The 27,976-nt window shown below is 45.6% G+C and overlaps 1 long non-coding RNA gene across 1 annotated transcript; it reads left to right on the top strand.

Annotated features, from left to right (window-relative positions):
• Positions 1-27,912, top strand: LOC310922320. The gene is made up of 3 exons (XR_014592399.1): positions 1-2,463; positions 24,740-24,799; positions 25,547-27,912. It is a non-coding gene; the product is annotated as an uncharacterized lncRNA (long non-coding RNA).
• The last annotated feature ends 64 nt before the right edge of the window (positions 27,913-27,976 follow it).

The following is a 27,976-nucleotide window of genomic DNA, read 5'->3' as shown; positions in this document are numbered from 1 at the left end:
TTGAACAGTGGGACTTGGTTTATTCTATCTTGTGTCTCATCAAGGTGGCACAGTTTAATTCATGTTCTTCATCAGACCATAGGCATCCACTGAACAGCCTGATTGTCTGTAGCTGGCTGCTGTCTCAGGACAGAAACCAGCTGACCCACTGGTCACACTGGTGTGACTGATCCCACTTCCTGGTGGAATGTCTACCATGGTGGAAGTGACAGATCAGACTCTGATGTGTATTTTCATGCCAGCCTCAGTGGAGTTATGTCAGATGTGAGGTGCTGAAGCTTTGGGCTTGATTATGAATGACTGGGTGGTGCTGTGGTTTCTTGCCCTTTTCCTGCTCTATTTTCCTGATTTGTGGAGGTACAGAGACTGACTGCCTTGGTAAGGCCAGGGCTTCAGAAAGTAAAACTCCTGTCAATGCTGACAGAACCAAGATTTTTCTGATCTGCCTAGCATTAATATTGGTTGGCAGAACTTGCTTTGAAATTTTAAATGTATTTAATGCAGTCTAGCTTGTTTGGGGTGGAGATGTACAGACCCACATGAAAAAGCACCTAGAAATTCCATATTTCAGCTGTAATTACTGAAGGGAGAAAAGTGGAGAAACTAATTTGCAAAGCTATACTTGAAAATCATTCTAGCATAACATCATCATTACAATTATCTGTCAAAAAATTCAGTTCAATTACTTTTTTAAGCTTTCTTGTCAAGATGGCCTTACTGGTTTCCGGATTGTGTGACTCCAAGGAGAGGTCAAGGAAGAGTGAATGCTAATTCTATTATTAACCACTGTCAGACAGCCTTCAGTGCATATTATTTCTTGAAAATGCCTTAGCATTGTTACTGTGAGGAATCAATAGGAATAAAGTGCCATAGAATTCAGGGAGGAAAAAAATCCACTGCTTGTTTATAGATTGTAGTACAGTAAGGTGAGAGGAAGAAAATTTCAGTTTTAAGTGGTAATTTTAAAATAACTGAATAGCAGCACTCTTCCTATAATGTAAAAGATTACACAGAGTTACTTACATTTTCTTTACACAACAATAGGCCAGTAATAAAATTACAAGGGAAGAATATTTGATGTAATAAACTCAAATTAAGCTGAATAAGCATCAGTGAACAGCAGAACTTTGCAACCTCTTGCTGCTTTGTCATGTTGGGTAAATGTTCAGAGCTGGAGGGGTCTGGGCTGCTCCCAAAGTTGAGGGTTTGGGACCTCCGAGTGAGCTGGGTGGGCAGATGTGTTACAGCATTTACGGGAGGATTCCATTTCGTTAGCTTCAGTTTTGACTACTAATGCTGCTGGTTTTGTGCATTTCTGTTTAATTGAAACTGCTATAAAATGTGTGCTCAATCTTTTGGTGCAAATAATTAACTTCACAGTTATTTAGATGACTGCCTGTTTTATCTGATAATAAGGGTCGCGATCTAAAGTCAGTATCTTTTATGGAGATGAATTCCTGGAGTTTAAATATATCAGGCCACTTAAAGGCCCATGACTTCAAGCTAAGCATATATTTGAGGATTCTAGCTTATAATTAAGCATCACTCTGAGAGAGATGGGCGTTGATGAATTCAGATTTGTTCTACCTGTTTTTAAGTGCAGAGAAGGAACCCCAGTTTGCTCTTGCTATCTTTTCTTGAATGGCCTGGTACTTGTAAATGAAAACAGAATTAGTTCCAGTAATTATATAAAATTAAAAATAAAATTCTAAACTAGATTTTCCCTTTTTCTTTTTTAATGTACATAATCTAAAGTAAGTAGTAAACTTCACAGGTGAGACTCCTGAGACCTACATTCATTGATTTCTGGATTTTTTTCACCTTTCTTTACCTCATTGTATAGGAGAAATTTCTGGAACAACATTAATTGTAGGCAATTGTAGGAGCTTTTACAAGGCCACCAGTGGGAAAGTAAGGTTGCTAAGAGAGATTGCATGAATAACCTACTCTGTCTTTTCCTGAACAATATGAATTATTTAAGTGTGTGGCCTGTTTGTATGAGACAAAGCTAATTATGACCATCAGTGTCTTCCCCTTAAATAACATACAGAAATCTGCCAGATTAGACCCATACTACTTCAAATAAACTGTTGCATCTTGTGATTTTTTTCTTTGAGAGCAAAATGATGTTTTTGAGGTGCCATTTAAAAAAACCCAACTCTTTTGTCTGATAGTAAGAATAAATCGTTCATACCTGGTTGCTTTGAACTGTTATGTTTTCCTACTCCTGCCTAAACATAAACCGAGTTGTTACATTAAGCATTTGCCCTGTTATGGTTCTTTGAGAAATGTTTAACTGTAGCTGCTGCTTTGTTGTAGTGAAAAGCTGAGATTCAGACTTTGTACTATGTTTGCATTTCAACTGTCACAGAAAGTAAAAGATGAAGCCTCTTGTTTTCTTGGTTCTTGTGATCTGTACTGTAGTCAGCATGAATTTGAAGCTCGTGTCAAAGAGAAATTCTGGTAAGTCACAGAAAATTACTTTTGGATCTGGACCCCATGCTCATGCAATCAAGCATTTCAGATGGTTGCATTTTGTTTTGCATATATACTACTTGTTCTGTTCTGCCAAAAAAAAAAAAAAAAGTCATAACTAGTATGGTTTGCTTAGTAAATGAAAGCTGTTTGAAAGTGTCCTTTCATTTTCTTTTGTAAAAAAAAAAAAAAAAAAAAAAGGAAAAAAAAAGAAAATTTTGATCAGGTTGAAACCTCAACCGGAGCTATTACAAAGGTAATAATGACTGGCATTGTTCTAACATTCAGTATTTTACTCATGTGAAGGGATTTTCTTAACTGTGGATGTGGTCTGTGGTGAGTTTTGGGTCTGGATGATTTTTTGTATGTTGAAAGGTCATCTTTGAAAATGTTATGCTGGCCAGATGTGATCATATATAGGGTTAACTGGGAAGAGCTCTCCTGAGTAGATAATCTCTGATTATTCTGTCAGTGAAAGAGAGTGGAAGTTGGGTCATGTTTATATCTGCTTTTGAAACCTTCTAGTAGTAACAGAACACTTCAAAGAAGCATTAGAATCTCTCCTTCTAGAGTAGACAGTTCACCTGGATAATGGTTCATCTGTACTTGAGCCTGAAGTGATGTCGACTCCATGCAGCTTTGCCCTCTCAAAGGAGTGACTTCATGAGACTGTTTCTCAAGTAAGCTGTGAGTTTAGAAGACATTGGGCCAACATGTAGGTCAGCTGCAGTGCTACACAGTGGTGTAAGTCTGCTACATCCCAGTGTGTGTATGTAAGGGCAAATGTTGGACTGTTAAACTTTTGACTGCATGTTGTTCTTCTGCACTGTTTGTGTGCTATACTTACATGTGTGAGGGCTTCCACTGATCCTGCTGTCCTCAAGGTCTTCAGTCTTTTCAACACTGCAGGTACAAACAGAAATTTCTGACTTCAGTTGGTGTCACCTGTGTTAAGTTTAATTTCTGCATTTCTTGAGAACAGAGGAGAAAATTATTGGGCCGTCTATTAAAAAGAATTACATGTCACATTCCAGGCTGAGAAGTGCTATTCTGAGAACTGCCAGATGCTGGGCTGAATTCTTTCTGCTGGGCTGGAAAGTGTAAATGGAGGTTGCTAAACTGAACTAGTCTCTAGACTTTTGTTGTGGTTGTGTCCAGAGCCCATGGATGCAGTCATGGATATTGGGGTTTGGCTACAGTGCATCCTGGTCTAAACTCTGCTAAGGGTGGTGGTGTTCCTGTTCTTCAAAACTGCTGTCGCTGGCCTAGATGGAAACCCTCTGTGAGATCCACAATCAGTGTAACTGAACAGCCTCTATTCACTGATGCCAGGCAACAGCACCTGGCTGCAAGCAAGGGCCTGTGCAATTCCTTTGCCAGCAGTACACGCCTGTAGAAGTGACACGCTGGTGGTTGTAGCACCATTCAGCTGGTAGGATATATATTTTTAAAATCTGATTTCTTTGACTCTGCAGAATGTCTTGTGGTAGTAGTGGCTGTTGACAGTGTCCATTTAGGTTCAGTAATGCTTTAATACATTAGACTGTATCTTGCTAAGTATAACCCACTAGTGAATAGGTGGTTCTTTTTCATTTCATTTGATTGTGCCAGTATGTGTTGAGAATAAGATGAAGAGGAAAAAATGCCCATAAAGTAAAATTATAGTTTCTTTGCAGGTACATAACCATGTAGTTGGCTTTCACCTTCAGTACTCATTCTGGTTGCTGCGTAGAGCAAACTATTGATTTATTTTTTTTTTTCCTTTTCCACTACATTGTGTGTGAAATAATTTTCTGTTTCTGTGATATCAGTAGTTGCAGTAAAATTAATAATTTGACTCCTTTTCTGAATGGTCTTTAGATTTGAAGGACTGTTGTTTGATTGCTTGGGGCTTCAATAAACATTATATGTTGTGAAGAGAGAGATGCTCCAGCAACTTCTGAACTTTATAGTTTTAGTGGAAGATCAAGTACAGTGGGTGGATGCAGACAGGCAAATGCACAAAGAAACAATGTCAGCATATTTTCCATAGGGTGACAGTAGCAGTAACATGCTGGTGCTGTAGTTAAGAATTTTGGTTTTTTTACACTGGTGTCTTGATGAAGGAGAGTGGAAAGGGGAAATTAATGTAATGGTTATCTGTGGGCAGCTGCACTGCAGCGTAAACTGCAGGATGTCTGGAAGCAGGAATAGTGTTTTAGCTGTAGATTAGAGGCTGAGGTGGGGGGAGTGGATGAAGGGCCCAAAGGATGCTCTCTGGACAGGATCTCTGCAGCAGTGTCTGGATGGGTATTGTAGTCTTGGGTCTTGCTGGCTGTTGGTATGGGGATGTCTGTGCTGGTGAACATCCTTAAAAGGGGAAGGAAAATTGTACAGTTATGTAGAGCAGTGTGAAGCAGTGCATGGAAGGTGCTGACACTGATGATAAAGACAAATTTGGGCTACTAGAACAATAAACCAGCAAAATTGGTGTCTTTGCTGACTTATGTAGACTGGCATTTTTTTCTAAGCAAGGCATAGAATTATTGTATTGTCTTGGTGTCATAGGTTAACACAGTTTGGTTTTTGGTTAATAGAATATTGCCCTGCCAGGACCTGGGACTTTGTTTTGGAAAGGATAGGGACCTATCAGGCACCAGTTCTTGGATTGACATGTATTTTGACCACTGAGAAAAGGGAAGATGACTTTTGGTAATACCCATATAAAACTTAGTGCGCCCAAGCCAAGCCCTGTTTTTCGACTTCCAGCCAGAGAAGGTAACACAGCTCTGAGGAGTGGCCCAGGCTGGCCAGGCCCCACTGCTCCCTCCCTGGGGGGGGGGGGGGGAGCTGGCCTTGGTCTGGCCGTGCCTCTGGGCCCCCCATTGACTGCCAGGGCTGGGGATGGAGGCTGCAGCTGAGATCCCTGACTGCTCGAGCTGCTCCAATCGGTGTGAGATTCTTCCCCACCCCCCCTTCCCTCATCAGCAGCTGGCACCCGGAGAAAAGAAGACTTGGGCAAATTTAACTCTTTCTTGGCACAGATGAATTTTCCAAAGCTTTAAGCTTTTCCTTAGTGAGAGAGATGGCCAAATTGGAGACATGTAAAGGGACAACATGGAGATCTCAAAGTCAGTAAAGGAAGAATGACCTCTTAGGTGGAAGAGATGACAAGATGCCTTAGTTCTAGGCTGAAAAATCTCCTATGAGTTATGGTAACAGACTGTAATATGAATATGCTAGAATAATCCTTTAAATTGTGGACAATATGAATTGGGGAGATGATTTGTGGATTTTAAAGTAAAGGTATCTGTGATGGACTGAGTGAATATTGAATTAGAAGTTGTGATTTCGTGATCCCATGAGAGATGAACAGAGAGAGATGAGAAGAAGCCCCTGTGCCAGCGAAAGAAGTGAGAAGACATCTCTGTTCCCTGAGTTGAAGCATCCTTTGCCTTTGAAGTTGCTTATCTTTAAAAAGTGCCATCACAATATATATATGTGAGTCTACGGCCCATATGTGTGGTCACAGGAAAGGCTATGTGATATGGGAGGTTCCACAACTGCAGAAGTTTCCTGGGCAGGCTGCATTTGTGTGAGTTGGAAGCCACAAACAGACTTTCTCTTGTGGAAAGTTACCAAACAACATGAGAGACTTCTCTCTCTCAAAGACCGAATGAAAGACTGTTTTATAAGTGGTACTGACCTGGAGTTCTGAGTTTTGCCTCTTTACATTGTTTGTAGAAAATTAACAGTTTGTGGTGGGAGAAAGAGTTGGTTTAGAAATTTTTGTTTTTGTCTTTTCTTATTTTTTTTCCTCCTTAGTGTGTGTTAATAAAATCTGTTTACTTTTAAGTTGGGGCCTGTTTTGCCTTTTTCTCCCAGAGCCTGTCTCCCTGAGGTGGAGGAGAGTAGATGCTCAGGCCAGTACATTAAATTTGACAGGACTAAATTGGCAAACATGAAACCATTACACCTAGTTTAGGGCAAATTTGGGAGGAAAACTCTAAATGAGGTCCTTCTGGAAAGCAAACCCAAATGGCCTTTTCCCCAACTGGTCCAGGAAAAAAATCTCCTTAAGGAAAAGTGGGAAAAACTATTTATTTAACAAACAAAGTGCCCACAAGCACAAAAATTGAACAATATGAAAGAACAAAACCTCTCGCCGCTCTGAAGAGAGATGGCAAAATTTAGAAAGTCCTTGCCATGGGTGTGGCTTGGCTCACTCAGTCTCTTATCAGTCCCTCCGGTGCTGGAAAATGCCATCCTGGGCCCTAGTGGGCCGCAGGTGTGAGCTTCTGGTGCTCTTCTGGGTTTTCAGTCCAGAGCAGGTTTAAACAGTCCCAAGAAAAAGGGGAAAAAACCAGTCCAGGGAACTTCTCTGCCTCAGCTAGCTAAAAACTAACTAAAAGCAAAGGAGATCTCTGTCCTGCTGTCTGTCTGTGCTGCAGACAACACAGTCCAGGAGCAAAATGTGGAGGAGTGAGTGCAGTTTCTGAAAACAAACTGCGTGTTTCTTCTTTCCCCTCCTTCGCTCTCAGAACCAGTCTTAAAGGTACAGGACATAATATCCAACATAAACAGAACAGTCGATTGGGGATACAAGCATCATAAAGTCACCCTAGGGCCAGAATTTTGATTAGTATCAAGTATAAGAGCAATTATGAAGTTGACTGGCATGTGTGTAATATCACATAACGGAATGTATCTTGTTTAAGGGGTAGGGAGGATCTAAAGAGAGCTGACTTGAAGAGGAGCAAGGAGATAGGTGAGGTCGTGTTGTTAGGTAATACAAAGGCATCACTCAACCAAGGCAGTCAAAATGGGGGCAGAATGTCCAGAAGGGCTTTATAGGTGAAACTGGAGTTGACTTAAAGAGAGGAAAGATTTGGCTAGGAAAGCATCTTCAGAGGTTGGTGCAGAAATTCTCCTTCAAAGTCAAGGAATGGAAACCCAAGGAGAGAAAGTTGAGGATGAGAACTCCAGACTGCAAGTGCAGACAGTACACAGAGGCTGGACAACAGGTAAGAGTCATTAAAGAGAGGTCAGGAGTGGAGGATCTAAGATGTTAAAGAGGAGGTGATGAAATGGTGCTCCAGCTGCAAGCATAAAACTGTAGTTTGCTGAAGAAACAATCCTCATGGAAGGGAATAGAAAAACAGAACTGAAAGATTTTTCTCATGTCCTTTACTTGCCGTTTGTTACAGATTTAGGTGTCCTTACTTCCCATTTGGAAAAGAGAAGCAGGGATGCATAGGAAGACTGCAAATAGATTTAGAGTATCCTGCAGCACTGCAAAAATGACACAGAAGCCTGTAGCAAGACAAATTTGTTTGGCTGCTTCTCACTTGAGATGTGGTGCCAAAATAATTAAAATGGGTGAGCTAATTTAATTATGCACATCAGATTCTTCTTTACAAGCAGCAACTTCCCAATGCTCCAGAAAAAATCTGTCATGTCTACAGCGTAACAATTGCTGTTTGTGATGGGAACAGAAAAGTTTGCCTCAATCGTCTGTGAGTGTAATGTTGACAAGTTTCACAGGCATTTCTTAATATTAAGAAGCATTTTTGAAAACTGCAGGTCATACTTTTTGCCTGCTTTAAAAAGTAAAACTGAGCAAACAGCTAATATGGGGACTGCAGCTTTAGCAATATCCTAGGAATGGTATTTTACAGGTGGAGGTCATACAAATAAATTGAAGATGTGGGAGTTGCTAGCTTCTGTCACGGCAGGCAGTGGTAGTCAGAGTGCCATGACCTTCCTGGAGAAGTGTCCTTAGAAGGACGTCCCAGAGGCACAGGTACATCCACTGCCACTGAGTAATTTCAAGCTCTTTCAGTGTCACCCTGAGGAGCTGATTTCACTGAAGAAGAGAAGATGGAGCCTTCATATGGAGTTCCGCAGGAGGCTTTATTCAGCTGCTTCTTTGGAGGAGTCCAGTGACAAAGAGGCAGAGAGTTAGAGGGAACAGGGGTTTATATGGGAAAGGCAGGGGGTGGGGTAGAACATCAGGGCCAATCATCTGAGGGCTCAGGGGAGGAGCAAAGGGGGAAGGGCCAATGGGGTACAAAAGATTTACATAGTTGCCTCAAAGCCTGTCGGAGGTAACGTACTTTCTCACCATGACAGAGAGCTATCTGCCAGGGTTTCTCCCTTAGGGAGATTGCAACAAGCTCAAGCTTAAGGGCTGCTCTCTTTCCAGGGGCACGTATTTATATTATTGTCTGGATTAACAGCCTCCACAAGGTTCCCAGCTGGTAGATTTCCTTTTAATTGGATTAAGTGACTTCCTTTTCTATCATCTTTGTATATGTACTGCTTTGAATAATCATGGCAGGGAATATAATACCAATTCAAAATCATTGCATTTTTTAAGAAAAAGATTTTTCAGATTATAGATTCTGTTTGACTTACTAGACATAATTCCATTAGTGAATAATTGATGCCATTTATTGTTGCTGTATTATTTGCTGAGCTGAAATACCCTATCTGAGCATGCTAGAGCTCTGGAGGGTATGCTAGCCTTGTGTGGAGGAGCAGGGGCAGACATCCCCAAGGTTTCTATGAGGCTGCAGGGCATTTAGGAGCCTTTCCGCAGGTTAACACAGCTTAATTGGCTCAGACTTGGCATGGTGTAGCAATGGGGAACAAAGACACATGGGCCTCCTTCTTGCTTGCTCTGAAGAAGATCGTTTATTGCAACAAACTAAACCCTTTTATGTTCTAAACTTAACTAAAACAAGCACGCATTGGCTGCCTGCCACTGTGGTGTCACTGTTCACGTGTCCCTTTACACAACCAGCTTTCTCATCACGTGATGTCCACGTGTCTTGCCAACCAGGCACTGCCTCACGCACCAGGTGATCACACGCCAGCTATACAACCTGTTCTCTGGTTATAGAACCAGTCTTTCACGTTGCTGTTAGCTGAACCTTTCCCAGAGTGCTTTTTGGTGAGCAAGGGTGAACTGAATTCAACAGGATTTCTTATCTCCCACAGCATGGATATGTCCCCCTGTGGTGGTTTAGCATGGATAGCAAGAACCAATTAGTGACTGGCTTTGAAATTGACAGCTAATATAGCCATTGGAGAAGTGATATATCTCTGTGAACACACAGGGTTAAATATCGAAGGAATCTTGGGAAACTTCCCTTTTTCCCCCTGCCTTGGAACAGGTAACAGGGCCAGCCCTGCTCTGCTGTGTGGCCTCTCTCCCCCTCGGGTCTCGTGGACGCCCTGCGGAACCGACGCACCTGAGTTCTAAGCCGCGGAGGCGGCGGGGGGCTGATCCCTCCACTTCCCCCCCCCGTGCGTTCCCGGCGCTGGAGGCGCCAAAGGCACGCTTGGACCGGGAAAACGGGATGGTGACTGCGGACTGTCCGCATTGTGGTATCTCTACGAGATACCCGGTGGAGGAAGGTGGCGCGGCCCCGGAGGCGCGCGACAGGGATCGGCAAAGTACGCGCAGCTCCAGGCAGCCTGGAGCGCAGCCGCGGTCTGCACAGGGGGGCGCAGCCTCAGAGAGCGAGACTTCCAACCCGCAGCAGGGGCGCCGGACCGCCACCATTGGAGTCCGCGCAGCCGAAGGGACCTTGTTGGGGGCGGTTCCGATACCCCCCCCCCCGCGGCTGCGGCTCCGCCGGACAGGAATCCCGGGATGGGGCGGCGTTCGGGTTGTCTTCGGGCGGTTTCGCCGGAGAGCTTGTCGCCCTCCCCAAGCCCCCCCCGTTCTTGTGGGGATCGCAGCCGCTTCCCCGTGATTTCTTCTCCCCCCGAATCGCCCGCGCCTGTGAAGGCTCCGCCCAATGCTGCGTTCCCCCCAACCTCTGAGCCGGGGCAGCGCTTTGCGTGCCGCCGCCTCTGACGCTGAGGCGGCAACCAGCCCCGCAGTGTTCACTTTTAAAGGACGGGATGGCGCAGCCGATGATAGACGGGTGTTCTCCCATGGCACGGGGGCTCGGGACGCTGAGTCCCCTTCAGGTGGTCATTGGACCCTGCCCCCATGCCGGGTGACGGTCCGGCCGTGAGACCGTGCACGGTTTTGGGAGGATGTCCACGCCAAGGCTGAAGCTCTGGGCGGCCGTGGTTCGGCACGGCGCCCCCTGCAGGGCAAGGATGAATCCTCTAGCTCTGCAGGGGCTGCGAGACGGGCTCTCGCCCCTGTCCCTGTGGAACGCGCAGGACATGGTTCAGAGGACGATGATGGTTCGCCAGCCAGGCTGCAAGCTTTCCCTGTGGTGAAAGATGCCGGCCGAAAGAAACATGCCCATTTGTCGTGGCAGGCACTGGTTGATCTTCGCGATAGGATTGGTAAACACGGTCTGGGGTCTCCGGAGATTATGCAAATACTACGACTGATAGACACAGACGTGTTACCTCCCTATGACATTCGGTGTTTGGCCAAGGTTCTTTTTCAGCCGGTCGAATATGACATGTTTGAGTCTAAATGGACTCAATTGGCTGAAACTGCTGCAGCACATAATCGGATGGCTCGTCAGGATGACCCTAGGTATGGGGTCGGGCCAGACGTGTTGACGGGTGTAGGTGAATTTGCTGATGTGAATAAGCAGATTACCTATGAGCCCTTGGTGCTGGAGCAGAGTCAAAGACTTGGCATGGCAGCATTGGTACAGACAATGGAGGTGACTGCACCGAAGCAGACATTTACCACGATTTTTCAGGGAGCAGATGAACCTTTCTTGAGGTTTGCAGATAGGCTGATGGCTTCAGTTGAGCGACAGGTGGATGATTTCACTGCCAGAGGTGTGTTGCTCACCACTGTGGCAAGGAGCAATTGCAATGCAGAATGCCGGAAGATCATTGAGGCCTTGCCAGGCAAGCTCTCATTCATGCAGATGGTTGAGGCCTGTTCGAAGACGGGCACCACTGGTGGTAAGGTAGTTGCCTTGGCTACCACCCAGCAGCCAATTTGGAAGGGGCAGCGGGGTGGGAAGCAGAAATGGGCAAATGCTCAAAGTGGCAAGAAGAAAGGAAAGAAAGGGAAAAAGGGGACCACTGTTTCGTTTTATTGTGGACGCTGTGGACGACCAAATCACGTGGCCGATGCTTGTAAGGCAACGGTTCATGTGAATGGTCAACCTCTGTCGAGCTTGGGAAACGGGCGGCGGAGCGCGAAGGGGAAGCGCGCGCAGACACAAGTGTCTTCCCAATCCCCAGAGCCGATGGAGATCTGCTGGGCAAGCTCACAGCCAGCACCTGCGGTTCAGCAGGCGTAGATGTCTGCACCGCTGAAACGGTTGTCCTGAAGGACAGCACAGTGCATAAAATCCCCCTGGATGCCTTTGGTCCTCTGGGTGATGGTTTGAGTGCCCTTCTTATGGGCAGATCTTGTACCACCATTCAGGGTATCATTGTGCATCTGGGCCTCATGGATGCAGATTACACGGGAAGGATTTATGCCATGGTCTCTACGTCCACTCCTCCCCTCACTATCCCTGAGAAAACAAGAATTGCTCAACTTGTGCCTTTTAAGTCCTCTGTTCCCAGGGCAGAGAGTCAGGTGAGAGGAGATGGCGGCTTTGGATCCACTGGACCGCCTCAGGTCTTCTGGACCGACGTCCTGACCAAGAAGAGACGTCCTGAGAAGACATGCACCCTGTCCCTTCCTGGTGCAACGCCATCAGAAATTCATCTCCGCGGGACCCTTGACACGGGCGCAGACATCACGATTGTGTCCATTGCTGCATGGCCCCCGGATTGGTCTTTGGACCCAGTGCGGACGCCTGTTGCAGGACTGGGAGGGACAAAGCATTGTTACGTGAGCCAGAAGCCAGTGACAATCACGAACCCAGAGGGTCAAGCAGCTGTTGTCCGGCCCCATGTCACCGACACCCCTGCCAATTTATGGGGGAGGGATGCTCTGGCCACGTGGGGGGTGCACATGGGGACGGATTTTTAATTGGGGCCACTGTGTCGAATGTCGCGGCCGAAGGTGAAGAAGCGAGACACATCAATATGATGAGTAGGCTAATGCTCCCTTTATTGTTGCATCCGTGCGAACTCTTATACAGTTTTTTGCTTCCGTGCACGCGATCATGCATTTTCCTATTTGCTATAAACATATTGCACGAGGCAAGCATGCATAAAGCTCTACTATTGATTGGTTGGCACTCGCCTAGCAAAATTCCTGTTTGCAGTTTTTAGATGCTGCTTAGATGCTACCTCCATATGTCTTTTCTCAACTTCTGCTTAGCTTTGCATGACTGTTATCTAGCTAGCAGTTTCAAGGTTACTGTGTCCTTTATATCTTTCTGTAAGCATTATTAACTGTTAAAGCCCCAACATCTCCCCCTCTTTTTTGAATAAGGCTTGGGTCATTGCTTGCATGCGAGCCATAAAACATTGTAAAATGCAAGGCCCAAATAACAGTATGGCAAAAACAACCACAAGTACCAAAAATGCCCCTTTTGCAAGTGACATAAGCCAAGGGGAAAACCCAAAAGAGGCCAGCCAATTTGTGAAAGGGTCCGAGGTCACCTGTAATTTATGCATGTTATCCCTCAATTGAGCAAGCTGTCGGTGAATAGAGTTAGAGTGATCTGATAGATTCATACAACACATCCCTTCAAACTCCTCACAACCATGGCCTTGTGCCAATAATAAAAAATCAATCGCGGCGCGGTTTTGAAGAACTGCGTGTCTGACCCCTTCAACATCAAGCGTTAAGTCGGCAAGAATATTGGAGGTAATATTGATCTGTTTGCCTGTCCAGCAGGCTAAGCGTCTCAATTGTCAATGCTTGGGAAGTAGCCACCCCAGGGGCAAAAATACTAGCGAGGATTACTTCGGGGGGATCCCACAGTTCCATGGTGTCCTTGCAGTCAGGGCCTAATTGCGACACGGCCCGCCTATGGCGAGTCCGATTATGATTCGCTGTGATGACAGCGGTGATATTGGGGGCAAACATTGTAATCCTGCCCAAGTAACAGGGTCCCCCGCTAGCATTTGCTGGGATACCTTGCCAGGCTCTATCACCACAAATCAGAAATATCCCTTCCGGGAGTGCGATCGTAAGGTTACGGGGGTTGTAAATATGTGCTGTGCCATTACAATAAAGAGAATAATTGTAAAATTGTACTGGAGAAAGGTTACTGCCATTGCCATGAAATTTAAAGCAAGAATCGTTGGTGGCAACTGAGCCCAGCAATCTTAATTCCTGTAACGAGGACACGTTTTTTGGCCTAGTATTAGCATTATGGTATATTTTTGTATGGTTAACAGCGGACACTCCTATTAAACAAGTTCTAAAAGGATCGGAAGGGGTAGCTAATGATAGGCAAAAACTCTCTTGGCCGGTTTTGTTGGCCCAGGTGACCCACATGTTCTGCCTGTCATCTATGTTCAATAGCTCTGTGCAAGCAACAGCCTCAATACTTATTCCCATTAGCAAAAGCAAAATCAAGCTGCTCCTATTTTTTCCAATGTTTCCAATAATTGCCATGATGTTGGCACAGTATTATATACCACGTGCTAATAACCTTAGTTCTCTTAAACACTATTATATTGCTGCAAAACCAAGCTAAGCAATAAGCGCACTCTGCTAAAGCCCGCTCTTCTCTACTTTCAAAGAGCTCCAACAACTGATTGTCAGTAGCGTCGGGAAGGGAAACCCACTCCCGCAATGCCACAAACACGTTTCTTGCGGTTAAAGCGCGCTGACACTCAATACAGCCATACAAATTAGCAAGGCTGCATCCCTGCACTATTCTCCTACAGCCTCCACATTCCACAATTACTGTATCACACAAATATCCAGCACGGCCACAGCACAACTGAGTTACGGCCCATCTACGTCTGCTCTTCTGTTGTTCCCAAAGACGAATGACCCGAGTTACGTCAACTGCGTGAGGGGAATCACAGTTCAAGGTGTTTGGCGGTAGGTTGAGCAGAGTCTCAAGGGCTTGACATAATAGGCCTAATCTTTGACGTGCTCGGAGTCGCTGTCGGTGTGTCCGCTGGGTTTCGTCGCTGGAAGCCAGGGCCGCACCCACTTTGCTGGCAACCACCTCGGGCGCGATTCTCCTGTAACGACACAAGCATACTCTCTTCCCCAGGTAAGCAGTTTACTACCTTGTCCCGCCCATGCCCCCTGGTGCGGATCCCAGGTGTCCACTAATACTTCCCACTGAGTCAAGTCATTAGGGTTGACCTTAAAATGATTTTGTATTGGTGTGTCGTTTTCTTCCCCAACGGGATTTTTCCAATTTAAAACATAGCATGCCTTCATTACAGCGTTATAGGGAGATAGCTCCCCCTCCTTTTTCAAAACAGCGGCAAGGCGCTTAATATCCTGATGACGCCGCTCGATAATCGCTTGTCCAGTACTGTTATAAGGAATGCCAGTTTTATGCTGAATGCCCCATTGCGACATGGCGTCTCATCCCAGAATCCAAAGAGTCGTGTGCATAACATAGGGTCTTATTCTTGCTTCCCTGTTTTCTCCGATGTCTTTGACAATGCACCAATGCGTGCTCTGACACATAGTGGCATCCCCTCTGATACCTGTGATGGGGGTCTTGATGGCTGTCAGTGGCCACGACCTTGGCCACGCCATCATAGGGAAAATGGTCACATCCGACCCCGTGTCCAACATCACTCTTGGTCTCGAGCCATCTGTCAGAAGCAATTCTCTAGGTGTTTCAAACCCTGGATTAGTCACCTGTACTGTTCGTTGAGGCCGATCCGTTGTAAGCGTCATAGTAAATAAAGAGAGAGGTCCGGTGGGGTCTCGAGGAGGGTCCATTGCGGCTGCACCCCCAGACCTCCGAGGGGTTGGTCCGGTATAATGACGGTCCCTAGCGTCCGGATCTTTTCCCAGTGCTCGCAGTTGCTGCCGCATCGCTTCGATCCTTACCCTTTCCGCTTATGTCAGCCCTTGCCCTGGCCCATAAGTCTCCCGGAGATGGTCATTCAATTCTTCCACCCCCATCTCACCATCGGCTGCGTAGTCAATTAAGTTCAACCTTTGCGCCTTAGTAAGCATTTTTGGCTTGTCTGGTGGTTGCTCAGGATGGGAACCACTCGCATCCTGGCGATCGAGCTGCTTCTCGATATTCTCCAGACCCTCCTTTAGAGCCTGAGCAGCACGTTGGTATGTGAGCGCTCTAGTAGGCTTTGATGCCCCCCCATCAATCCTTTTCATTTCTGACAATATCTTTTCCATTACATTCTTCTGAGCCTCTAACAAACGCCCTAACTCTGGGGATTCTGGGGATTCCTTGGGCAGCGGTACCTTAGCCGGATCAATGTCCATGGGCATCGGGGGTGCGCTGGCCTGTTGCCCCTGCGCTTCCGGTGGATCTTTTGGGGGCTCTGGAATCCAGGGTGGTATGATGTCATCAAACGCGCCTTTAAATCCTGCAGGGGCTGCCATAGGGGGCATCGGAGGCGCAAAGTCCCCCCACTCATCAAGGTATCCCTTCTCCTGCTCTTCTTTTCTCTCTGCATCAGCTAACGTCTCCTTCTCCTCCGGGCTTAAACTATTTTCAGGTCCTTCAGCGATAGCCGACTGTAACGCCTTTGCTACCTCCGCATCAGCATGCACTTGCTCAATAACCATCCACACCTCTCTGTACGTTTTTGCCAACTGCTTGCTATCTTTGGCCCCTATCTGCACATACTCCCACAGTTCTCTCCCTACTTTCTGCCAAGCCGCCAAGTCAAATATTTGCCCAGTAGAGTCCAATAGCCCCCGGCGCCGGCACCAAAACAACAAGTCCACCAAATCGCTTCGATCAATTTTTTGCCCAGTCGTTGTAGCGACTTTCAACAGACCGTCTACGGTCGCCTTTTCCAACGCCGTCATAGCAGCATTCCCCATCCCGATCCAGACCTCAGTCTGCCTGACTCACCGGTCAGCCGTGGCCACAGTAATTTCTTTTCTTATGATTCTCCTGCCTCAGCCGGGCAGCCGGGATGGTCCACCCTCTCTCTCGTCCGCCTGGTTCCGACTCCTATCCTTGTGTCGGGATCACGTCAGGGTCACCAGATGTCGCGGCCGAAGGTGAAGAAGCGAGACACATCAATATGATGAGTAGGCTAATGCTCCCTTTATTGTTGCGTCCATGCAGACTCTTATACAGTTTTTTGCTTCCATGCACGCGATCATGCATTTTCCTATTTGCTATAAACATATTGCACGAGGCAAGCATGCATAAAGCTCTACTATTGATTGGTTGGCACTTGCCTAGCAAAATTCCTGTTTGCGGTTTTTAGATGCTGCTTAGATGCTGCCTCCATATGTCTTTTCTCAACTTCTGCTTAGCTTTGCATGACTGTTATCTAGCTAGCAGTTTCAAGGTTACTGTGTCCTTTATATCTTTCTGTAAGCATTATTAACTGTTAAAGCCCCAACAGTCGAAGGGCGCAGTGTGTCCGACACCTCCTATACGGTGGCTGACGGACAAACCCATTTGGGATCCTCAGTGGCCCCTTCCCCGAGATAAATTGGTCGCCCTTCATGATTTGGTGCAGGACCAGTTGGACCAGGGTCACTTGGAGCCTTCTACCAGTCCCTGGAACACCCCTGTGTTCTGCATCAAAAAGAAGTCTGGGAAATGGAGGCTGTTGCAAGACCTCCGAAAAGTGAATGCAGTGATGGAAAGCATGGGGACGCTGCAGGCTGGTATGCCATTGCCCACCATGCTTCCAGCAGAATGGCCGGTCCTTGTTGTGGATCTGAAGGATTGTTTTTTTACAATTCCTTTGCATCCTGATGACAGACCGAAATTTGCCTTTTCAGTGCCAGCAATTAATAATGCTGAGCCGGCAAAACGATATCAATGGAGAGTTTTGCCGCAAGGCATGCGAAATTCCCCGAGCCTGTGCCAATGGTATGTGGCCCGAGCCTTGTCTGGAGTTCGTAGGCAATTTCCTAATGCCCAAATTTTTCACTACATGGATGATATCCTGGTGGCTGCATCCAGCCAGGATGAGTTGCAGAGGATTCAGCCTCAGCTGATCCATACTTTGCATTCTAATGGGCTGCAGGTGGCTCCATAAAAGGTTCAGAAGCAACCTCCCTGGAAATATCTGGGTGTCAAGATACTGGAGCGTACGATCCAGCATCAAGAGGTGCAATTTGAAAATTCAGTGCGCACATTGAATGATGCCCAGAAATTGGTGGGTGTCATCACTTGGTTGCGTCCGTATTTAGGACTGACCACAGGACAGTTGTCTCCTCTCTTTGATCTGTTAAAGGGGGACACTGATCTGAAATCACCTCGGACACTGACCCCAGAGGCACGTCAGGTGCTGGAGGAGGTTCAGCGAGCTGTTTCAGCTTGAGAGGTTCATCGCATTGATCCCTCCATTGATGTCACTGTGTTCATCACCACTCCAGATTTACATCCCACAGCCATAATTGGCCAATGGAGTGACAAGTGGTCTGACCCCTTGCATGTCCTGGAATGGGTTTTCTTGCCCCATCAGCCGCAGAAGACGGCAACGGCATTGTTCGAGCTCATTGCTCGTTTGATAACCAAATGCCGGCAACGGTGTTTTCAATTGATGGGTGTGGATCCTGCACAGATTATGCTCCCGGTACCACGGGAAGATTTCGACTGGAGCCTTGCAAACAGTGTGTCACTGCAAAGTGCTCTGGAGAATTTTACAGGGCAGATCACTTATCATCTGCCCAGCCACAAGCTACTGCAGGTGGCCAAATCCACACAAATTTCATTGAGGCCCAAACATAGCCAGGAACCAGTGCAAGGATCCACCGTCTTCACTGACGGATCGGGAAAAACAGGGAAGGCCATTGTCACTTGGAAGGATGGATCTGAGTGGAAGGTCCTGGAAGGCCACGAGGACGGGTCAGCCCAGTTGGTTGAGTTAAGGGCTGCCGTCATGGCTTTTCAGAAATTTTCCCAGCAACCCTTCAATTTGGTCACGGATTCCGCTTATGTGGCCGACATTGCTCAGCGGTTGGGTCATTCGGTATTGAGAGAGGTCAGTAATCCTGCCTTGTTTCATTTACTGGAGACCCTGTGGTGTGCACTTCAGGACAGGGTTCATCCCTACTATGTTCTGCACGTTCGAAGCCACACGAATTTGCCTGGATTCGTAGCGGAAGGTAACGCGAGGGCTGACAGGCTGGCTAACCCAGCGTGGGTAGCACCTCAGCCTGATACACTCGCGCAGGCCAAGGCATCACATGGGTTCTTCCACCAGAACGCGCATACGCTGCAGAAGCAGTTTCAGTTGACACCAACTGAGGCCCGTGACATCGTCGAGTCCTGTGATGACTGTCACGCGGTCGCTGCACCTTTGCCAGCAGGGGTAAACCCCAGGGGCCTTAAGGCCTTGGAACTTTGGCAGACAGATGTTACCCAGGTTGCCGAGTTCGGCCGGCTCAAGTATGTGCATGTCACGGTGGACACATTCTCATCTGCTATGTGGGCTTCAGCTCATGCAGGAGAAAAGGCCCGTGATGTCATTGCCCACTGGAGGCAGGCCTTTGCTGTTTTAGGCATACCTTCTGCTGTCAAGACCGACAATGGTCCTGCTTACACCTCACAGAGTTCCTGCAGTTGTGGGGTGTTTCTCATAAGTTGGGTATCCCTCATTTCCCCACCGGCCAGGCAATTGTAGAACGCGCTCATGGTACACTCAAGCGTGTTCTCCAGAAGCAAAAGCGGGGAATGCAGGGTGAAACCCCACACAGTCGGTTGCAAAAGGCTTTGTATACAATTAATCACCTTACGGTGCCGCAGAACTCAAGTAACCCTGTTTTCCTGAATCACCACCTTTCATTGCAGGCTTCGGACGAGACGCATCAGCCCCGAGCAAAGGTCCGGGTGCGAAATCTAGTCACCAAGCAATGGGAAGGTCCCTATGACCTTATCGCTTCGGGGCGAGGGTATGCTTGTGTCTCCACAGATACTGGAGTTCGCTGGGTACCTGCAAAGTGTGTTCGTCCTGACCTGAGACCGCAGAGACAGAATTTGGCCAACAGACAGCCAGGAGACCGTGACCAACATGAAGGTCAACAAGTGGAGGAACCACTGAGTGACAACTCTGATGTCGAGGTCGCAAGTGATCACTCCGATGGCCCTTCCACAACCAGAAATTGAACATTGTTCATTTTCTTTTTTTGGGTTTTTTTTTTTTTCTTTTTTAATGGTAAAAGGGTGAGATGTCGCCCTGAATTTCTTGCCTGTGAAATTTTGTGCCTTTGCAGCAGCTTTCTCACGCTGCTTCACATAAACAATATTGTATTCTTAGAACTTATCTATGTGTTTACATATTTCTTCTCTAGGAGGAGGAATGTGATTGATGGTCAAGTCCACCAATGATGTTCATAAGGTGGTGACCCTTTTGGCCAATCTTTGGCCTTCTGTACAAAATGTATATAAGGATGGAGTCAGACATTAAAGTAGATTCATTGCTGCTTGACCTGCTGTGGCCTGCGTGTCTTTTGTGTGTCCGACATAGCGACACTGGGCAATATATTAACCCTTTTGTTGTAATTCTCTGGAGAATGGTCTTTCCCCTCCTGACCTCCTGGAGCCTCTTACCATATAGTTTAACCCTTCCTTCTTTTCTCTCCCTAATTGGCTGAGGTCCAGCTATCCCTTCCTGAGAAGAAAATTATATAAACCCCCGTTCTTCCTTGTTCTGCCTCTTTCTCCCCTGGATCCCTTCGGGAATAAACACCTTGGAATAATCCCAGGAGGAGAGCCTCTTTTGATATCTTTTGTCTTGTCCCTGGTATATTCTCTCTAAAGCCTCTCAAGAACTGAACTAGCCAAAGACCCCTGGGAAGCAGGCGGAGGGTAAATATATCACCCATTCATTGCACAGATGAAACTTGCAGAACAGTGATCCTCTCTAGAGTGCAAGAAAAGGTCAGAGTGGGAGACATTTAAAGAGACAGTATGAAGATACCCAGGTCAGTGAAAGAGAAGTTGTATCTTAAATAATGAGGAGATAGAGAAGATGCCTTGGCATTTTAGGCTGAAAGTCTTTTGTGAGCTGTGGTAACAGACTGTAATATGCTAGAATACTCCTTTAAACCGTGGACAATATGGATTGGGGAGATAGACTGAAGCAAAGGTATTTGTGATGAACTAAGTGAATACTGATCTTATGAGAAGCTGTGATCCTGTGAGAAGCTTGAACAGAAAGAGATTGGATGAAGTTTACCTTTAGACATTTTAGGAAGTTTAACTAGAAAGTTCTGTGCCTTTCTCATTGTAATTGGCTCAGTGCCAGCACAGGAGCATGGATTGGGCTTGGAGAGTGTAACTCAAAGCCTGTTGCTGCTCTCATTGGACCAAGAGCCAAATAGCCCACCTAAACTATTGAGTATTAAAGAGAAAGAACAAAAAAGTTCTGTTAGAACCCTGGAGGCTGAAAATTTCAGGCTTTCTGAGCTGAGGGGTGCTGACCCTTTGGCAGGCACCACATTTGACCTGAAGCCTTGGAACAGGCTTCCGAGATTGTGTGATAGCACAGAGGTTGTGTTTGTCTAGTTAGAATGGTGCTGTGTGATCTCACAGGGTGAAAACTTAGGTTTGGAGTTTTGATATATAGTAATGTGTGTGGGACAAGATGGAGGATTTGGGGTGTTGTCTGAGATCTTCTTCACCTTCTTCCATCTTCTTCACGGACCTGGGTGGCTTTCTCTAATTGGGTGAAAGATGTTTGCATTGCAAACCTGAAAGGGTCACTATTGGGTCAAAAACATAAATAATGTAGGTGTCACTTTGGTATTGGGTAATTATCTGTTAAATAGCCTTGGTAAGAGTTAGAAGCTCTCCATTTTGCGTCGTTTCTCTAACTGGCAAGTTGGAGCGCAAGCTGTAAATAGATAAGATATAATAAACCACCAAGACCGAATTCGATTCTACGTTTCCTGTGTCTTTCATCCTGACCTCGGCCAAGATAAAGCAGGCAGGACTGTAACAAAGTTCCACACTCTTCGAGGTGTTGTAGCAGGTATGGGACCTGTCTCTATACTGTGTTCGGCTTTGCCTTTGTGTTTGTATTATTTTCTTTCCTTATTAAAACCTTTTTGCTTTTTCAAGGCACACTCGATCATGCCGTCTCTCTAATTTATTTTAGCCACTTCTCTGCAAAGGCTGGACCCTTAGCGGTATTGGGAAAACCCATAGACAGAATGACAGGAATTCTGTGCACTGTAGCAAATTATTGGCAAGAGAAGACAGTGGAGGAAAACACTGAACTGACGCATAATTTGTACCTAACAACCAGCCTGAACCCATATTAGAGCCCTTATGCTGCCAAGCTCAGGGAAAATTTGAACAAAGTTCAAACTTCATTGCTTTCACACATCAACATTATGCTTCAACAGAAGAAGCATCTGTGATGTGACAGTGACAATCTGCAAGGAAGACTTCAACCAGAAATTTCAGTTACCCTCTGCACAAACTGCCCAGGCCAATGCAGGTGTAGGTACAGGTTAGTGCAGAGATAATTTAAAGCAACTCCTTTATTGTGGAACAAAAGTGAGCAGCCTGAGAAAACAGAACAAAGGAGGATGTTAATGAACTTGCTCAACCTGGCCTGTCCTTGGCAGACTCCCCAGATGTGAAATACAAGCATGAGTGCTCTGGGAGAAGAGTGACATGGCAGACACAGCCAGGCTGGGTGAGTGTGTCCAAGAGATGCTATAGAACAGCAATTCAGGGCAGAGAGGGGCAGGATCTGATGCATGAGGGGAAGAAGCCCACCACCACTGTCCAGCAGACCTCCCCATGCTGGCAGCTGCTGTGGATGTGTAGGGCATGGGTTCTGCTTGGACACAATGGCGGCAGCATCTTGTGATCATTGCAGCCTGCTCTAGAAACCACAAAAAGGTTTCTAAAGCTATTTATGCTGAATTTCTGAGCTCCTCAGAGTCCAAAGAGAGGTAAATCCTATCCAAACAGCTCTGCCCTCAGGAAACAGGCTAATAAGGGGCTAACAAAGGAAGAAATACCAATAGTCATTTAAATCACTTTCTTAAACCATTAATTATATCTTAAACACTCATCATCTTACTTGTTTTTAACATATTGAAGAGGGAGAGGGTGTGGAAATAGCATTGCACAGAGCAGGAAGTGTTTTATATGCCATATAAAGCTGGTCACAGTCATTTAGATTAAGTGGGAGGTGAGACAGGTCTTGGATACCACTTGCAAGGTCTGGGTACCACCTGTGATGTCTGGGTGCTGCTGCCCATGGGAGGAAGAGAGGATAAACAGGCCCTGCAGGGCAGCAGTGCAGAGCTGCCACAAGGCACCACAAGCACTGGGATGGGACAGAGAGCTGGAGCAGCACAGCTCAATGGGCAGAGAACCCCAGTGCCCTGTGGGCAGCTGAGCATCACAGCTCACATCCACAGTCATCAAAAGAGAGGCAGCCCATGACAAGGGCTTCTCTTGCAAAATACGGCAACGTAACCTTTGAGCTGCTAATAATTTTTCCTTTCTGGCAGCCAAATAAACATTACAAAAGAGTAATTCTCAGCATCCATTGTACCCTGAGGGTTAAACATGTGTAAGAAGAGATCCAGATAGAGAGCTAGCAGCATCTGCTTCTCCTTTACTGTGTGGAGAGTTCTTCTGAGACTTGAGGGATGATGGGAGTTGGGGAGTTGTTTTGGTTTTTTTTTTCCTTTTTTTTTTTTTTTTGAGAACTAAGGTCATAGAAATTGTCAGAGGAGCATATGGAGCAATTACAGCAAAAGCACAGAAGTCTCTTAGAGAAACTTCCTGATTTTAAAAGCCTGATTCTTGTTATTTTACAGTAAGACTGTAAAGCACAAATTCTCTCCAAGAGAGTCAGGGAAAGTGCAGTGGTTTGCACAGGGTTGTTGCAATGTGCATTTTGGGTTTTCTAAAGTTCTGTATGATTTTTGTTATTAAGTTCCTGTAATGGTTCATTCCTACCCCCACCCCCCTTTTCTTAATCTCTGTCGTTATTCCACATAATAGGTCTGGCCCTCTCCATTGTATCTCCTTAATAGCCCTGTCCCAGTGTATTGTATCCCTATTGTATCTTACCTATTGACACACCCTGGTATTTGATGACCCTGGCTGAACCAGGTGGCTCAGCCAAGGTTTCAGGTATCTCCACACCCCTTTTGCCCCAAAATGGCAATGTCAGTCCCCCCTGTACCTAAATCGCTCCCCCTCATTTCCATCAGTAACGCCCCTGTACTTAAGGGGAGGGAAGAGGAAAAATCTGGACTCACTCACACTCTGACACCCTGGGCCTTTGCCCTGAATAAACACCTTCTTTACCATCAAGTGTGAGCCGCTCCTTTCTTCCAAGCAAAGTCACATCTCTGTCTGAAATCTGGACCCAAAGGAATAACTCGTTTATATGGTATCTGAAGAGCAGAGCTAGCCGGAGAAACAAGCTCAGAAGGACCATACAGGGTGGTGACAGAAGTTGAGGTGGGAGTGGGCAGAAGGGCACAGTGTGTGAGGGGTGGCACAGGGATGCTCATTTGGGGCCAACATCCAGGGCACAGGGCTTCAGGAGCTGTCACTCTCCCTTCCACAGAAGATGCAACTGCATTTCAATAAACCTTGTGAGAGAATCTGATTTCTAATACTCACTCCCCCTAAACCAGCAAAAAGCCACAGGAATAGCACTGGAGGCAAAGCTACAATGTAAGAGTGGCTGAAGTATCAACAGGTAACCAAGCCAGGGCCAGTTTAACTTGCAAGTCTACCTTCTTTAAAAGTACTTAAAAACTGTGGTGTGGAAGCAGTGTTTTCCCAAAGTAGCTGAAGCAGAACAACCTCGCATAATCATCAGACTCAGTGTGTCCGCATGGCTTTGCCTGGCACCACTGGGAATGAGACTTTCCCCTGGACTTACCTCCCTTGCCCCAGCCCACTGCTTTTTCCCAGGTTTTCCATGTTCTGGAGTATCCCTGCTGATCCCCTCAACCACTCTGCACTGACACCATTTCCCTGACAAAACATTTTCATGTTTAACTAGTACTTTGCACTGAGACACATGAGAAATTCCCTGGCTCTGGGAAGGGAAAAGTTCCTCGTGGGCAACTTGAAATGCAGCACTTGGGCAGTGAGGTTGACTGTAACATTTAGAAATTACGTTTTATGGTACTTGGTTGATTCAGAAGCTTACCCGGTAACATCAAGAAATCAGTCTTTAATAATCAGCCCCTGGCCTCAGCTTGGGTGTTTTCCTTATGGAATGAAATTAGTTCAGCATACAGTGCTGACACCAATAAGCTTTGTTAGAACTGAGCATTTCTTTAACTTTGCTGTCTTCCCTACAGGCTATGGACGAAGTGACTAACTCCTGAGCAGGCAGCCATGGACCTGGTGAGAGATTTCAGGTATGTGTTGGAAGGTAAAAAAATGTGTTGGTGCCTGTTAGTCAAGCACTAATTAGCACTACATCTAAGAAAGACTTCCCCAGGGAAATCATAGACTGCTAATTTGGAGGTAGGAAACAGTGCAGATTTTTTCCACTAAGATGATAAAATAAAGTTCTCCAGCTGAGATATCCATTTGGGGAGATGAATGATAATTTGCCAGGACAGGGAACAGCTGAAATTAATAATGATATTCTGCTGTAATTTACACTGCTCAAAAGCCAGAGTCAAATCAGTGTAGTCACTAGGGATCTGTACCTGATTTCTCTGAATGAGAATTTGTTCCATTAATCTGGGTGGCTTAAAAGGAAGACTGTAATAACTCTGAGCACTGGGCTTCAGTTGGTCCAATGGTCTCTATCGAGGACAAAAAAAGACCTGTGAGTTACAGGGTCTGCATTTTTGTAACTAGATTAGTTAATGTGATATGGCTTGACAGAACTTGTGATTCCCTCTAACATGGAGGGAAGTTGCCAGAAGTATTTTCAGTTTGCCAGCTGCAGTACAAAACCATGCTCACCCCTGTTATAAATACATATTATATTATTGGCTTTTCGCAAATATTAAGATAAATGCTATATGTATAATGTTGGAATAACTTTGCTGTATGAATATAGCTTTTATTTCTGCTATTAACAAAACTTAGAAATGCTAGTGTGATAGCTGATATATAGTTATGCTTGTAATTAAACTGTCTGCTTGGTTGAGATAACATCCAGTGAACATATGAGGACCCTGCTGCTGACATGTTAACAATCAGCACCTGCCATCTGTGGAAAGTATGGACCAAAGCCCAAACTGGAGGTTATAATAAAGGAGGACCAAAACCACAGCCAAGAAACACGCATGCTCTAAAAAGGCGGACCCAAGGAGGGGCCATGCAAAATAGTTCCTAGAATATGTAAGCTAGTTTGTGGAAATGTATAAATATGCATAATTGCCTATGAATATGCAACAGGCTGATGTAATGGAAAAGGTATTTAAGGAGTATCTCTGAAGATGATAGGTGTGCTCTTGGCTGAATGCCAAGCACCTGGCAATTTAACCCTTTGCTTTATCTCTGTCTCCTATTGTCTTTTTATTAAACCTTTTAAATTTTACCAGAAAATTGAACCTCATTTTTCACACCCCCTTCTCCCAGTTTTACTTGGGTAGGACATCGAGTACTGCACCAAATTTTAAGATGTGAGCTTCCCACTCAAACCAAGTAAATCTTCCCAGAGTCAGCTGTGCTGTAAAAGACCACAAAAGTCACAGAGGCCAGAATTGTCCCTCCTGACCTTAAGGGCAACCAGGTCTCACTTATCTTTCTCTTAGATTGTGCCTCTGCAAAGAGCCTCAGCACATCTGACTTCAGAGTCACCGCAGAGCTGGCCCCTGTGAGCCCTCCCTGCCACCTGCAGGTTCATATCTCAGAGCTGGAAAGGCAAACCTGCAGAAAATGCTCTCAAAAGGTTAAAAATAACAATGTAATAGAAATTCTGGCCAAGGAAGGATCAGCCCTGGAAGCTTTCTTGTTCTCAGTTTGAGCTTGGACGTGTGGAAAAAATAATCGTCATGAAAGGACTCACAGGCTCTCCCAGTAAAGATGAATAATAAACAATACAAAGGTGTGAGAAATCAGGTTGTGATTTGTGTCAATAAAATAGCACGTGTGTCTGTGGGCAATGTGGACAGAGACCATTCGATTATTATAAAGAAGACTTTTAAATCAGCTAAGTAAGGCATGGAAGTGAGGTTTAACAAGGCAACTATATAATAGTAGGCTTTTAGCTAACAGTTTGTTTTAACAACAAAATTGTAATTGTTTGACTACCTTGTATAAGTTTTAAACTGTCCTTTGTAAAAGTATAGAAGAATTTGTAATCATTTAAAGGTGAACTGGGACTAACATAAACTGAGAGGCTTTACAGAGATATTTTGAAACATGCTGATTTTGAGGTTTTGTAACTGAGAAAGGGGCCTCATGCAGGCAGATGTTGGGGCCCTGCTACCTTTGGGTTGTGTAATGACTGAAAGGAGGCTGGCAAAATGTATGCTGACTGTGATATATGGTATAAAAATAATTTGTGCTTAAGAATTAAAGATTTCAGGAATTGTAAAACCATGAGCTACAACGAGAAAGAAACTGATTTGCAATTGTAAAACCATGGGCTACGACATGGAAGAAACTGATGAGCCTCATCCAGGGATGGGCCCAACACTGCCCTGGTGATGAGCACCCAATATGCATCTACGATAAGACAATTTGCGTCGTCAAGGGTGTGCATCCCAATACCGGGTTCCCGTAAAAAACTATCAAGTATTCAACCTTTCCCGGAAAGTTCTTCTTCAGACTAACAGCAAGAAAAGAAGCTACATGAATATGTTAAGAGAACAAGAGTGACAAAAAAAATGAGAAAACCCCTGTTTAGTCAAAAAACTGTATAAAAACAGAACCTGTGAAAGCAGAGTTTGTGAACAAAGGGGGATTCGGAGGGGTAGAGTCCGAATCTAGGTTCACCCAGTGCCAACCCCGGGCACGACGCTGTTTTTGATTGTGGCTTTCTGAAACTGATTCTGATATCGCAATGAAATCTGCTTTAATAATCAATTTGGTTACGTTGTTTATAACACTGACTAAAAATATATATGCTTGCTTAAGCAAACTGTATAACTGTCTTGGTTTGAATAAACAGGTATCTGCCAAGGAAAATTGGAGTCTCCCTTGGAATGCAAGCCCGCCCCTCCCCCTTTTCAAATTATAAATTTGCAATTAAAAGGCTGTCAGGCAAAGATTTTGGGAATAGGTATAGCAGTTCTTTACTAGTGATATATATATATAAAAAAATAAAATACAAATGTTGTAGTGCAAAAGAATAAGCAAACAAACAAACAATAAATCCTAGGGAAAAAAAAAAAAAAAACCCAAAAACAAAAACAAACCAAAAAAACCCACAATCCCCTGACAGAGTCAGAAATACAACCTGACGTCCTGTTAGTCAGGGTGTTGGAAACAGTCCATAGTCAGCCCTCCTGGAGTGGCAGATGTCGTTCCGTTGGAAGAGATGGTCCTGTGGAGCCAGGGGTCCCAAAGTGGGTCCGGTCTTCCTTTGGGAGTCCCGTGGGAACACCAGAGTGCCTGATGACACCTGTGGC

The sequence above is a fragment of the Zosterops lateralis genome (assembly GCF_965231275.1).
Source record: "Zosterops lateralis genome assembly, chromosome: W".
NCBI lineage: Eukaryota > Metazoa > Chordata > Aves > Passeriformes > Zosteropidae > Zosterops > Zosterops lateralis.
This window is presented reverse-complemented; position numbering and strand designations above follow the sequence as displayed.